This window comes from Canis lupus, chromosome 7 (genome assembly GCF_011100685.1).
Source record: "Canis lupus familiaris isolate Mischka breed German Shepherd chromosome 7, alternate assembly UU_Cfam_GSD_1.0, whole genome shotgun sequence".
Classification (NCBI taxonomy): domain Eukaryota; kingdom Metazoa; phylum Chordata; class Mammalia; order Carnivora; family Canidae; genus Canis; species Canis lupus.
In genome coordinates this window covers 69,270,194-69,285,859 of record NC_049228.1, presented here as the reverse complement: position 1 = coordinate 69,285,859, position 15,666 = coordinate 69,270,194, and the positions used below count along the sequence as shown (strand labels likewise).

The 15,666-nt window shown below is 38.8% G+C and overlaps 1 protein-coding gene and 1 pseudogene across 1 annotated transcript in view; one reads left to right on the top strand and one right to left on the bottom strand.

The window, feature by feature from the left end:
• The window catches only part of METTL4 (methyltransferase like 4), a 57,655-nt gene extending 44,197 nt beyond the window's left edge, over positions 1-13,458 (top strand). The window contains exon 10 of the transcript XR_005362601.1: positions 11,481-13,458. The gene's annotated coding sequence lies outside the window, so the exon portion shown is untranslated. The remainder of the gene's footprint in view (positions 1-11,480) is intronic.
• On the bottom strand, positions 11,697-12,903 carry LOC480189 (annotated as a pseudogene).
• Positions 13,459-15,666: the final 2,208 nt, after the last annotated feature.

The window sequence follows — 15,666 nt, the reverse complement described above, 5'->3', positions numbered from 1 at the left end:
TGTATTGGTTTTCTATTGCTGCAGTAACAAATTACCACAATCATAACAACTTAAACATTCATTAGTAATTTACAGTTTTGTAAGTCAGAATTCTGAGCAGTCTCACCTGAGTCACTGCCAAGAATCTCAAAAGACCAAAACCAAGGTTTTGGCTAGGCTGAGCTCTTATCTGGAGGCTCTGGGGAAGAATCCATTTTCAAGGTCATTCAGGTTGCTAGATAAATACAGTTCTGTTTCCTTGATGGCTGTCAGCTAGTAGTCAACTCTCAACTTTTGGAGGCTGCTCTCCAGTTCTTCCCCATGGTTCTATCTTCAAAGTCACGATAGCATGTTGAGTATTTAGCCTTCAATACTTCCCCTTGTGCAGCCACCTAAAGAAAAGACTTGTAAAGGGCTTTTGTGATTAGATTTGACCCACCTGAATAATCTCCCTTTTGTGAGTGATAATGTGATCATATTCGTAGATATTCATAGATTCTAACCAAATTCAAAGGAGAGGAGATTTTACAAGTGTGAAGCTCTTTGGGAGTCATTCTTAGAATTTTGCCTATCATGGGCCCAACCTCTGGCCCCCAGTGATCCATGTGTGTCCCATGTATAAAATATATTTCCTCCTCCTCAAACTTTGCAAGGCTATCATTCCATTATAGCATCAGTTCAAAGTTTAGGATCTCATCTAAATTTCTTCAACTTAAAAGTCCTAGATCTCATCCTTTAAGTCACCTAAATCAGGTTAGAATTGAGGCTTCTGATAAATAATCCATTAAGTACAGCTTCTGGACAAAATTCCTGTCCATTTGAGAACCTGTGGAACGAAAGAAACAAGTCCTGCCTCAAACATAACCAACATACAATAGTGGGATAGGCAAAGCATAAGAGTTCTAGTTATTCTGGTTAAAAAAGAGGATATATGAAAAATAAAGGCCTTACTTGTCCAAAACAGTTTGAAAATCTAGTCAAGTGAACTCCAGGCAGACTTGCTTGATTAGATTTCAATAAAAGTTCAGTAAAGCTTGGTAGTAATGCTGGCTCCCAGCTCTTGGCTCCACCCTCTAAGCTCTGGTTCATCTCTCTTGTGTTTTGTTTTCATCCTTTGAGTTACCCTTCCTTTTCTATGAAAGATAGCATATTACAGCTAACTTCTTTTATCAACCTATTTCCTGTCAATATAATTTGGAGGGGGGCGGTGTTGTGCATTGACAGCCTTCCTTTCATTTTATACTCTCTCCCCTTTAGGCCAAGCTGGTATCATTTCTGCTGATATAAAATCTGAAGAACCGTATGGATCTTTTTTTTTTTTTTTTTAATTTTTATTTATTTATGATAGTCACACACAGAGAGAGAGGCAGAGACACAGGCAGAGGGAGAAGCAGGCTCCATGCACCGGGAGCCTGATGTGGGATTCGATCCTGGGTCTTCAGGATCGCGCCCTGGCCCAAAGGCAGGCGCTAAACCGCTGCGCCACCCAGGGATCCCGAACCGTATGGATCTTGTTTGGAATTGTTTTTTTTAGATGATTTTTATCAACTTGGGGAAGTTCCCTTCTATTGTTTTGAGAGTTTTTATTATGACTAAATGTTGTATTTCATCAAATGCCTTTTCTGTGTCAATTGATAAGATCATATGATTTTTTTTCTTTAGTTTGTAGATCTGATGTATTACATTCACTGGCTTTCAAATTTTGAGGTAGCCTTTCAAATCGAATAAATCCTTCTTGAATGAGGTCTATAATTCTTTTTTATATACTGTTTTTGATTTGCTAATATTTTAAAAAAGTCTTTACTGAGCCCAGGATCATTCACATTTTGTTATTTTTTTCTTCTAGAAGTTCTATAAAATTTGATTTTTGATCTACTTATAGTTATTTTATGTTTAGTATGAGTTGAAAGTCAATGTTGATTTTTTTTCTAAATGTATCACCAGTTAATACAGCACTAATTGCTGATAAATCTTTCTTTTCTGCTACTGAGTTATCTTGGCATCTTTGTTGAAAACAGTTGACAAATATATATGCATCTATTGATAGATTCTTAGTTTTATTCCATTGAACTGTGTCTTTATTTATGCCAGTTCCACACTATCTTGATTACTATAGTTTATAATAAGTTTTGAAATCAAATAGGATCAGTCCACAAACTTTGTTGTTGTTTTTGGTCATCACTTTTTAAAAAAAAATTTTTAATTTAAATTCTAGTTAACATATAGTGTAATATTGGTTTCAGGAGTAGAATATATATATATATATTTTTTTTTAATAATAAATTTATTTCTTATTGGTGTTCAATTTGCCAACATATAGAATAACACCCAGTGCTCATCCTGTCAAGTGTCCCCCTCAGTGCCCGCCACCCAGTCACCGCCCCCCCCCGCCCTCCTCCCCTTCCACCACCCCTAGTTCATTTCCCAGAGTTAGGAGTCTTCCATGTTCTGTCTCCCTTTCTAATATTTCCTACCCATTTCTTCTCCCTTCCCCTCTATTCCCTTTCACTATTATTTATATTCCCCAAATGAATGAGACCATATAATGTCCTTCTCCGATTGACTTATTTCACTCAGCATAATAGCCTCTAGTTCCATCCACGTCGAAGCAAATGGTGGGTATTTGTCATTTCTAATGGCTGAGTAATATTCCATTGTATACATAGACCACATCTTTATCCATTCATCTTTTGATGGACACCGAGGCTCCTTCCACATTTTGGCTATTGCGGACATTGCTGCTACAAACATCGGGGTGCAGGTGTCCCGGTGTTTCATTGCATCTGTATCTTTGGGGTAAATCCCCAGCAGTGCAATTGCTGGGTCGTAGGGCAGGTCTATTTTTAACTCTTTGAGGAACCTCCACACAGTTTTCCAGAGTGGCTGCACCATTTCACATTCCCACCAACAGTGTAAGAGGGTTCCCTTTTCCAGGAGTAGAATTTAGTGACTTATCACTTATGTATAACACCCAGTGCTCATCCCAACACATGCCCTCAATACCCATCACCCATTTAGTCCACCCCCCACCCATCCCTCCACCAGCAACCATGTTTGTTCTCTATAGTTAAAAGTCTCTTATGATTTGCCTCTCTCTCTCTCTCTCTTTTTTACCCTCCCCCACGTTCATCTGTTTTGTTTCTTAAATTCCATATATGGTCATCACTTAAGAGATACCATTTTTATTTGTAAAATTTACATTTAAAAATTAGTAACACCAAACATTTAAAACTATTAGGCCATTTATATTTCTTTCATGAGTTAGTAATAGTTCTTTTTGATTATCCATTATCCGGATGAGGCATTCATATTTTTAAATTAATTTTTCTAAGCCTTGTAAAACGGGAATTTAAAACATACACAAAATAAGAGACAGTGATATAATGAATCTCTATATACCCATCATTCAACTTCAACAATTACCAACCTGTGACCAGTTTTGATTACTTTATACCCCTGCCTACTCCTCCCACCTGGATTGTTAAAAAGACAATCCTAGACATCTTATTATTCCATCTATAGTGTCCTCATTCTACAGATGAGCAAAGTAAGATTCAGAGAGTTTAAATGATTTCGTCAAAGTCATATAGCTAATAAGTGGCAAAACTGGGACCTGAACCCCAGTCTGTTTTCACTTCAAAGCTTACACTTTGTTTCTTTACTTTTAAAGCACTTTAAAAGAGTGCTTTACTCTTTTACTGAGATGAGATTGGAATGAAAAGACTACATATTTAATGTATACAACTTGATGAGTCTGGGAATAAGTATATACCTGTGAAACTATCACTGCTATCAAGGCCATAAACATGTATCACCTCCCAAAGTTTCCTCCTACCTTTTTATTACTACTTTTAGAAATAGTAGTATTGTGTATGTGTTTGTGTGTGTATGTGTTAGAATATACTCCTCCTGTATCTCCCTCTCTCCTTCACCTGTTTTGCCAACCTTCCACTTCCCCTTTGGCAATCAATCTGTTATCTTTATTTATAGATCTAATTCTGCCTTTTGTTTGTTGATTTTCTTACTTTTTTAGATTCTATTTATGAGTAGAATCATATACGATTTGTCTTTCTCTGTCTTATTTCACTTAGCATAATACCCTCTAAGTCTACTCATGTTGTTTCAAGTGGCATGATCTCATTCTTTTTGGTTGTGTAATATTCATTTTCCTTATCCATTTCATCTGTTGGTAGACACTTAGGTTGCTTCCGTATCTTGGCTATTGCAAAAAATGCTGCAATAAACATATGGGGTGTGTATCTTTTCTAATAGTGTTATAATTTTCCCTAGGTAAATACTCAATAGTAGAATTATTGGATCATATGGTAGTACTATTTTTAATTTTTTGAGGAATGTACATACTATTTTCCAAAGTGGCTTTATCAATTTACATTCTCACCAGCAGTGCACAAGTGTTTCTTTATCCTCACATCCTCGCCAGCATTTGTTTTGTTGCTTCTCTTTCATTTTTAATTTTACTTATTTGGGTATTTTCTCTTTTTTTCTTGATGAGTCTGGCTAATAAACAGTTTCATTTATCTTTTCAAAGAACTAGCTCTTGGTTTCATTGATTCCTCCCCCCCCCATTGTCCTTTTAGTCTCTATTTCATTTATTTCTGCTGTGATTTTTATTATTTTCTTTCTTCTCCTCACCTTGAATTTTGTTCTTCTTTTTCTCGTTCCTTTTGAAGGAAGGTGAAATTGAGTTTTTTCTTTTTTTTTTAAAAATTTTTATTTATTATTTATAATAGTCACAGAGAGAGAGAGAGAGAGAGAGAGAGAGAGAGAGGCAGAGACACAGGGGACACAGGCAGAGGGAGAAGCAAGCTCCATGCACCCGGAGCCCGACGTGGGACTCGATCCCGGGTCTCCAGGATCGCGCCCTGGGCCAAAGGCAGGCACTAAACCGCTGCGCCACCCAGGGATCCCGAGTTTTTTCTTTTTTCTGAGGTAGTTTTGTATTGCTTTATACTTCTCTCTTAGAACTGCTTTTGCTGGGTCCCAGAGAGTTTGGATTGTTGTGTTTTCATTTTCCTTTGTCTCCATTGTCTCCATTTGTTTCATTTTCATTGTCTCCAGCCACCAAGGTGCCTTGTTTTAAAATCTATTTTGTATGATTAAGTATTGCTACCCAGCTTTTTTAAACTTCCATTTGCATGGTGAATGTTTTTCCATCCTGAACTTCACTTTCAGACTCTAGGTCTGAGGTGAATCTCTTGTAGGCAGCATATAGATGAGTCTTGTTTTTTAATCCATTCTATCACTCTCTTTTGATTGGAGCATTTAGACCATTTACAGTTAAAGTAATTATTGATAGATATGTACATATTAACATTTTTTCTTTCCTCTTTGGTTGCTTCATTGACTCGTCACGTTTCTCGTCAGGTTTTTCTTCTTGACTCTTTCTCTGTGTCTCTCATGAATAAATAAATACAATCTTTATAAAAAAGAAAAAAAAGAAGAAGCTCCTTTAGCATTTCTTGTAAGACTGGTTTAGTGGTGTAAATCCCTTTATCTTTCTTTTGTTTGTTTGTTTTCTTTTTTTTTAAATTTTTATTTATTTATTTATTTATTTATTTATTTATTTATTTATTTATTTATTTATTTATATTTATGATAGTCACAGAGAGAGAGAGAGAGAGAGAGAGAGGCATAGACATAGGCAGAGGGAGAAGCAGGCTCCATGCACCAGTAGCCCGACGTGGGATTTGATCCCGGGTCTCCAGGATCCCGGGTCTCCAGGATCGCACCTTTGGGCCAAAGGCAGGCACCAAACTGCTGCGCCACCCAGGTATCCCTCTTTTTTTTTTTTTTTTTTAATCTAAATAGTAACCATTCTTGATTATGTTTTTTTTCCTTTCAGTGCTTTGAATAGATCATCCTCTCCCTTCTGGCTTACAAAGTTTCTGCTGAAAAATCAGCTTAACATTTTACAGGGTTTTCCCTTCTACGTAACTTTGTTTTTCTCTTGGTGCTTTTAGGATTCTTTATCTTTAATCTTTGACATTTTAATTATTATAAGCCATGGTGTGGACCTCCTTGGATTCATCTTGTTTGGAACTGTTTCTTGGACTTGGATGTCTATTTCCCTCCTTAGATTGAGGATGTTTTCAGTTATTATCTCTTCAAATAAAATTTCTACACCTTTCTTTTTCTCTTTTTTCTTCTGGGACACTCATAATGCAATATTTTTTCTTTTGAAGCATATTTTTCTTTATTCCCATTTTGCTTGATTTTCCTTGTATGGATTAGTGAAATGACTATTTCTAATATTGAAGGAGTCTTGTGTGTGGTCTTGTGTGTGGTGACTCCTATACAAACTATGTGTGTTTGGTTACTTTTTCTGGCACGCTGGAGCTATGACTGTATATGCTACCTATTCTTTTAAACTGTGGCTTCTTACAGAGAGAATAAAGAAAAAATAACAATTTTTTTACAAAAGTAAAAAATAAAATATAAAAGAAAAAAGAAAGACTGGAAAAAAAATGAATAAAAAAGAGAAGACCAAATCCCAAAGGTAAAAAGTAAAAACAAAACAAGTGTTCTTGTAGTTTCATGATCCCTGTAAACCATGGCTTTTTTTGTTTCCCAGTGCAGCTAGGGCTGGCGTGGGCCTTTATACTCTGAGCTTGCTGAGGTTGTAAGCCCTCTGTGATGCTCTTATCCCCCATTTATGGTGTCTGAACTCTAGCCCTTATGGTGGCCAGACCCTGCTTTGGTCTGGGCCCTTGAGATTGAGGGGGAAAGAGCATTATCATAGTTCCTTGGCCCCTTTAAACCTTGGACTTTCTTCTGTGTCCTAGTGCATGTAGGGCTGGTGTGGGTCTGTGGACCCTGGGCTCACTGAAGTTGCAAGCCTACCAAGGCCATTGGACCTGCCTGCCATGGTGTGTGGACTCTGCTTTGGTCCAGGCTTTTAGTGTAGGGTGGGAACATAAGCCATGTCATTCTCGAGTTTGACCTGGAGAACTTCCCTGTAGCAATTCTGCTATTTGGCAGAGTTCTACTGTTGTCTCCTTTACATGCTAGTTGCTCTTTTAAACCATGGGTTTTTTCCTGTGCCCAAGGACAGAGGGGTCTGTCCTAGTCTATTAGTAGTATTCCTCCTCATCGCAGTTTGTACGCAGTATTGGGTGTAGGGGTTCCCTTTGTTACTGTGTCTCCATCTCTCTTGTTCTTCTGTCTTTGTTTCTTCAATAGTGATTCAGGCAGTCCTTAGTTTTTCTTCAGGAGGGGTTGTTCTAGTAATAGGTGTAGTTTGGTCTGTTCCTTGGAGGAGGTGAGTTCAGCCTTCCTATGTTTGCCATCTTGAACTGAAACCTTAATCCTTTTTTATTATTGGATTTATGCTGTGGAGGCCGAGAAAAATCAAGGCCATTCCACCTCAAGTTTAGCATTAGCACAAGTACAGCCATCTTAGGCCCCTGTGAATAAGAGCTGAACTTTACAGGAAAAACTTCAGAGTGTCTTCGGCAGGGAATCCCATATCCGAAAGACAATAGGGCTCAGAATTGCCGTAGGCACAGAATCCTGTATCAGAAAGAAACAGAGCCCATGCCCGTGGTAGAAAGTCCCATATTAGAATGAGAACAGAGCTCAATGCTCTTGAAAGCCCCATATTAAAATGAGAACAGAGCTCAATGCCCTTGAAAGCCCCATATCAGAATGTAAACAGAACTTGAGAAATTCCTCCACCCCTTCTGAAAATCCCCTAGACCAGCCTATAAAAAAACCCAGCTGTAACCCACTTCGGGGTCCAAGTCCCTGCTCTGCTGTGTTGGGCACACTTGGACCCAAGCTCAAGCTTGTAAATAAACCCTCGTGCACTTGCATCGGTGTCAGCTCCTTGGTGGTTTCTCGGATTCGCAATCTTGGGCACAACAATGCTTGGTACTATAGCCATAGCTTAGGTTTGTTTAGGAATCCTTTTTTAAGGGATCCCTCCTTTTTTAATATCCATATATGATTTCTCTTTGTCCTAACTCTCTCCCTTTCTTATTGGTTTGTGATGTATTTGAGAAGACCTTATCAGGAAGTTCAGCCATCCTATCTTCTACCTGCTGGAAACTCAGCCTTGACTTGAATCTAAAATGAGTAGGCTTCTAGGTGGCAAATAGCTGCAATTCAGTCCTTAATTCTTCAAAGAGAGTGGGCCCTCATGTGGCAAAGTGAAAGTGACATAGGATTTTGGAGTCAGGAGGTTGACCTACAAATCTCATTTCTACCTATAAGAATACCTCAGTTGGAGACAAGACTAATTTTATAGTGTTATAGGGGGATATGAAGAAGAAATTCATAGGGAAATGTTTCATAATGCTTGTGAGCTTTATTTCTTAATTTTTGATTATTGTGAGACCACAGAATTATTTTAGCTACCTTGGAAGTCCTTGAAAAGCAAATATTAGGAAGGGCAGATTTATGTTTCTGATGTTATTTTGCAATTCTGATTTAAGGTTATTTTCGATTTCTCAGTATTTGGAAAAAAGAAAGCCTCAAATGGAGGTACCCAAGGCATTGTTTAATTTCCCCTTATTTAATAGGATATCAAAGTAATGCAGCCTCCTGACCTCTGTATTGCAATTATGGGCTCTGCATTTGCTGAATCCTGGGCAGGAAAGTGAGAGGAGCTATTTTATCATATCCAAAGCCACCTTTCCTGGGAGGCCTGAGCTTCTAAGCCTAGGATTCCATACCTCAGTTTATGAACCATCCAGTAGGGCAAAACAGAAATAGTGCTTTAAATTATGTCCTAGTGGAATAGCCCTTGCTCTGGATTGCTTTGTATCTGTCCAAAATGAAGAGAGCTGGGGAAGAGCCTGATCCCAAGAGTTTAAAAAAAATTCCTTCAAGAAGAATGTGATGTCTTGGTAAAAATTAGGATGGAAATAGTAAGCAGTCCCTTCCTATGGAGATCTTTTGGCTCATGATGTGATTTTTTTTTTTTTTATTTTATGTTTTTTAAAATTTAAATTCAATTAATTAACATAGATTATTTTACAGGTAGAGTTCAGTGATTGATCAGTCTTATATAATACCCAGTGCTCATTATATCATGTGCCCTCCTTAAGTATTTTGATTTAATCCAGATTCATTGTTTACTTTGGAAACCATAGGTTAGTAACTGGTGAGTGTGACAGTTTGAAATGTTGACAGGCAACGAATTTCTTTTCCTTTTTTAAAAAAATCTTTTTTTTTTTTCATTATGGTAAGTGTACTCTTTAATCTCCATCTCCTGTTTCCCACATCCCCTGATCTACCTCCGCTCTAGTAACCATCAGTTTGTTCTTTATAGTTAATAGTCTGTTTCTTGGTTGTTTCTCTTTTTTTTTTCCTTTCTCCACTTGTTTGTTTTTTTTATTTAATTCTATATATGAGTAAAATCATATGGTATTTGTCTTTCTCTGACTAGCTTATTAGGTCTATTTATGTTGTTGCAAATGGCAAGATATCATTTTTTGTGGTATGATAATATTCCATTGTCTGTATATATATATATGTTTGCACCACATTTTCTTTATTCATCTATTTATGGACATTTGGACTGCTTTCATAATTTGGCTATTGTTAGTAATGCTACAATAAACATAGGGATGCATATATCCCTTTGAATCATTGTTTTTGTATTTTGGGGGTAAATATCCAGTTGTGTGATTACTGGATTATAGGACAGTTCTATTTTTAATTTTGTAAGGAACCTCTGTATGTTTTCCACAATGGCTGAACATATTTGTATTACTACCAACAGGATAAGAGAGTTTCTTTTTCTCCAATATCCTTACCAACACCTGTTGTGTTTTTTATTTTAGCCATTCCAGTAGGTCTGAACTGGCATCTCATTGTAGTTTTGCTTTACATTTCCTGAGTAGGGAGTGAATGACGTTGAACATATTTTCATGTGTCTGTTGGCCATCTGTATGTCTTTTTTTGAAAAATGTCTATTCATGTCTTCTGCCCATTTCTAAAATAGATTATTTGTTTTTTGGGGTATTGAGTTTGATAAATTATTTTTTTAAATATTTTATTTATTCATGAGAGGCATACAGAGAGAGAGAGAGAGAGAAAGAGGCAGAGTGAGAAGCAGGCTCCATGCAGGGAGCCTGATGTGGGACTTGATCCTGGGACTCCAGGATCGTGTGCTGGGCCGAAGGCAGGTGCCATACCGCTGAGCCACTTAGGGATCTACCAAGTTTGATAAATTCTTTATAGATTTTGGATACTAATACTTTATCAGATATGTCATTTGCAGACATCTCCCATTCCATAGGTTGCTTTTTAGTTGTGTTGATTGTTTCCTTAACTTTGCAGAAGCTTTTTATCTTGATGAAGTCCCAATAACTCATTTTTGCTTTTGTTTCTCTTGCCTCTGGAGACCTGTCTAGTGAAAACTTTCTATAGCCAATGTCAGTGAGATTACTGCCTGTGTTTTCTTCAAGAATTTTTATGGTTTCAGGTCTCACATTTAGCTCTTTAATCCATTTTGAGTTTATTTTTGTGTTTGGTGAAAGAAAGTGATTCAGTTTCATTCTTTTGCATGTGGTTCTCTAGTTTTCTCAACACTCTTTGTTGAAGAGGTTGTCTGTTTCCCATTGAATATTCTTTCCTGCTTTGTCAAAGAGTAATTGACCATATAATTATGGGTTTTTTTTCTGGGTTTTCTGTTCTATTCCATTATTCTTATGTATCTGTTTTTATTCTAGTACCATACTGTTTTAATTACTACTGCTTTGTAATATAATTTGTAATCTAGAATTGTGATACCTCTAGTTTTGTTTTTCTTTTACAAGATTGCTTTGGCTATTTGAGGTCTTCTGTGGTCCCATACAAATTTTAGGATTTTTTTGTTCTAGTTGTGTGAAAAATGCTGTTGGTATTTTGATAGGGATAGCATTACATCTGTAGATTGGTAGTATAGACATTTTAACAACATTTGTTCTTCTAACCCATGAGCATGGAAGATCTTTTCATTTTTTGCATTGTCTTGAATTTCTTTCATCAGTTTTCTGTAGTTTTCAGAGTACAGGTCTTTCACCTCTTTGGTTAAGTTTATTCTTAGATGTTTTATTGGTTTTGGTACAATTGTAAATGGGGTTGGCAGGTAACATTTATAACAAATCGACTGTGTGATTAGCCTTATATTTAAAGTCCTCCAGGAAATGGATTTAGGGTGCTTGGTAGAGCCATTTTTTTTTTTTTAAGTTTTCATTTATTTTTGGCTCTTGGGGTATCTTTTCAATATGAAAAAAAAAGCAAGTTCAACACAAAGTAGAAATTTGAAATGTAGAACAGGACAAAAATCAAGAGTGTGTGGGAAAAGGGAATAGCAGAAGGAAGAGCTGAGGTGTTGCCAAAAGGCGGAGGGTCTCCTTGTCCCAAATGATTTAGGTGGCAATACACACTTTTCCATATGTACACAGCAGAGCTGGAGTTTTGTTAAGAAAAAGTGGGTAGTGTGAGGGGCCTTTTCCAGAGACTAGGGATCAAGGCTAGTCCCTCTTTTCCAGGGGAAAAGGAAGAAGTCCAACATGTGAAGCAGTTTATGTAGGAGGGAAGGATCCCATTCAACAGTGGCACAGACTCCTGCAAAAGAAACCGTTCAGGACAGAACTTGGAAGAAGACTAAAAAAACCAAGACAGGCAGAGAAGGCAAATTCTGAGGGAGAGGACAGGGGCAGCTGAAGAAGAGGGAATGGAGAAGCCTGAGGTGATGGTACTCTGACTTAAGCCTCCTCTTTGGCCTCCTCACCAAAATCCTCTTCTTCTTCTGCGATGGCATCCTGGTACTGCTGGTACTCAGAGACAAGGTCGTTCATGTTGCTCTCAGCTTCGGTGAACTCCATCTTGTCCATGCCTTAACCTGCGTACCAGTGGAGGAAGGCCTTGCCCCGGAACATGGCTGTGAACTGCTCTGAGATGCGCTTGAAAAGCTCCTGGATGGCCGTGCTATTTCCAATGAAGGTGACTGCCATCTTGACTGCCATCTTGAGGCCACAGGGCCACAGCGGACTTGGCATTGTTGGGGATCCATTCCACGAAGTAACTACTATTCTTGTTTTGCACATTGAGCATCTGCTCATCTACCTCCTTCATGGACATCCACCCACGGAAGACAGCAGCCACAGTGAGGTAATAGCCATGGCGGGGGTCACAGGCAGCCATCATGTTCTTGGCATCAAAGCCTTGCCTGGTGAGTTCAGGCACAGTGAGGGCCTGATACTGCTGGCTTCCACGGCTGGTCAGAGGTGCAAAGCCAGGCATGAAGAAGTGGAGACGTGGGAAGGGCACCATGTTGACTGCCAGCTTGCGGAGGTCAGCATTGAGCTGACCAGGGATGCGGAAGCAGGTGGTGACACCACTCATGGTGGCTGAGACAAGGTGGTTGAGGTCCCCATAGGTTGGCGTGGTCAGCTTGAGGGTGCGGAAGCAGATGTCATACAGGGCCTCATTTTCAATGCAATAGATCTCATCTGTGTTCTCTACCAACTGATGGATGGAGAGGGTGACATTGTAGGGCTCAACCACTGTGTCAGACACTTTGGGGGAGGGCACCACACTGAAGGTGTTCATGATGCGGTCAAGGTACTCTTCTCGGATCTTGCTGATGAGCAGCGTGCCCATGCCAGAACCCGTGCCCCTGCCCAGTGAGTGGGTCAGCTGGAAGCCCTGCAGGCAGTCACAGCTCTCAGCTTCCTTCTGCACCACATCCAGGATTGAGTCCACTAGCTCAGCCCCCTCTGTGTAGTGGCCCTTGGCCCAGTTGTTGCCAGCCCCAGACTGCCCAAAAACAAAGTTTTCTGGTCTGAATATCTGCCCTAAAGGACCTGAGCGAACAGAGTCCATGGTCCCGGGTTCTAGATCCACCAACATAGGGCAAGGTACGTATTTGCCACCTGTAGCTTCATTGTAGTACATGGAGATACGATCCAGCTGCAGGTCGTTGTCACCGTGGTAGGTTCTGGTGGGATCGATGCCGTGTTCATCACTGATGACCTCCCAGAACTTGGCACCTGTCTGGTCACCACATTGACCGGCCTGGATGTGCACAATTTCCCTTATTGTTAAAATTTATTTTAATTCTTTTTGCTTCTCTCAAAGGTGTGTATGGGGTGGAAAGTGAGATGTGGTTTTTTCCTATACTGCTATTCGCAGGCTGGAAGGATGGGATGTGTCCAGAGGCTGGAGCAATGAGGTCCGAGCACAGTGACAGGAACGTTCTCTGTAGAGCCATCTTGTATTGGGCTGGGAGATGGTTTCTGAGAGCACAGATATAGTTGTTGAAGGAATTAGAGGATATGCATATAGGGTATGAGAGCAGGGAGGAGAAAGCCTCCAAACTGCCAGGCATCTAATGTGGATGCTCTCCAGATCATGTTGTTCCTATTCCCCCATGTATAGATAAGTCAATTAAAAATGATTTAAGGGACGCCTGGGCGGCTCAGTGGTTGAGCACCTGCCTTCAGCTCAGGTCGTGATCCTGGGATCTGGGATCAAGTCTAGCATTGGGCTCCCTGTGAAGAGCCTGCTTCTCTTTCTGCCTGTGCCTCTGCCTCTCTCTCTCAATCTCTCTCATGAATAAATAAATAAATATTTAAAAAAATAAAAATGATTTAAAAATGAAAATATGTATTTTTTTTTTTAATTTTATTTATTTATGATAGTCACATAGAGAGAGAGAGAGAGAGGCAGAGACACAGGCAGAGGGAGAAGCAGGCTCCATGCACCGGTAGCCTGACGTGGGATTCGATCCGGGGTCTCCAGGATCGCGCCCTGGGCCAAAGGCAGGCGCCAAACCGCTGCGCCACCCAGGGATCCCTAAAAATGAAAATAAATTGAGACTTCATTCTAGAGAAATATGAAAGGGTTAAGATAATAGAAAGTAAATAAATGGAATGCGTAAGAAGCTGAAAACAACAAAGGAAGGAGAAATGAATTAGGATAAGAAAACTTTGAAATTCCAGCAGAAACATTAACAATTTCAACATGAAATAAGGACAAACCAGAAGTTGTACTTCCTGTTTCCAGGACAGGAACCTGCAGTATCTCCAAGTTTCCTCCACACAACCTTAAAAAAGGTTTTTACAAATTTGTCTTTACAAATTGTCATAACTTCCTTCCTTCCTTCCTTCCTTCCTTCCTTCCTTCCTTCCTTCCTTCCTTCCTTCCTTCCTTCCTTCCTTCCTTCCTTCCTTCCTTCCTTCTTAATGAGAGACACACAGAGAGAGGCAGAGACACAGACAGAGGGAGAAGTAGGCTCCCTGCAGGGAGCCCAGTGTGAGACTCTATTCCAGGACCTGGGATCATGCCCTGAGCCAAAGGCAGATGCTCAACCACTGAGCCACCCAGGCTTTCCAAATTATCATTACTTCTTGAGGGCAAGAGCCATAACTGCCCTGTCTTTGTATTCTAGCACTTAGCTATAGTATCTCACATATAGTATGTACATTATAAATGTTTGCTGAATAAGTAAGACAGTGAAATAATGGGGATCATAAGGGAATTTTATGATCACTAAGAATATAGGAAATCTGCTTTATAGACTCTAGTGGGGACATTACCTAGAACGGGCATTTCCATATTGCAATACCAGATCATAATTCTGACTGTGTTTTGAGAAAACATTAAATTGAAAACAGAGAGGGAGACAAACCATAAGAGACTCTTAACTGCAGGAAACAAACTGAAGGTTGCTGGAGAAGTGGTGGATGGGATGGGGCAATTGGATCATGGACATTAAGGAGGGCACTTGATGTAATGAGCAGTGGGTTAACACTGTCATCAGTTATGCAACTGATGAATCACTAAATTCTACCCCTGAAATGAATAATACAGTATATGTTACCTAAATTGAATTTAAATTAAAAAATATTTAAAAAATTTTAAAAATTAAAAAAAAATTATGGGGTGCCTGAGTGGCTCAGTTAGTTAAGTATTTGCCTTTGGCTCAGGTCGTGATCTCAGGGTCCTAGGATCAAGCCCCAGAGCAGGCTCCATGATCAGTGGGGAGTCAGCTTGTCTATCTGCTCCTCCCCATACTGGGATGCTCTCTCTTTCTCTGAAATAAAGAAAGAAATAAAAGAATTTTAAAAAAAGAGAAAGCATTATTTGTTATTTCGTTGTTTGGTTAGACAGGTAAGTATCTGATATTTGTTAAGAATTCTAGGAAAGAGTAGTAAAGATACTAAATTTTATATTCACCTTTACATAAAACTTATTAATGCCAGGAAATGAGGGCTTGCTATAGAATTTCCCAGCTTCCTTTCTTTATGTCTCTAAAATAACTTTTATCATAGAGTACTTCTTCATTGAATTCTATTTTAAAATGCTTAGACTTAAAAAAATCCAAACCTATCTTTAACTATACTAGCAAAGAATTTCTGAAGCAATTTGGCTCACTTTAGGGCCACGCTCAACATTAAACTGAATTCTTTTTAATGGTAATATTATTTTCTCTCATGCTTTATGGTCATTTGGAGTATTGTTTAAAAAGTATGTGATCTTCCAATATATCTTACTATAGGAATTTCCTCTTAAATTATAAAAAACTATCTCAACTTTACTTTGGTTTACTCTTGTGGATAATGTATAATGAAGTTAAGGTATCAATATAGAATTCCTAGATTTGTTACCTAATCCTATTTTAAAAATCTTGGGAATACTATCCATTTTTTTACTTCATGTAAAATTATATTT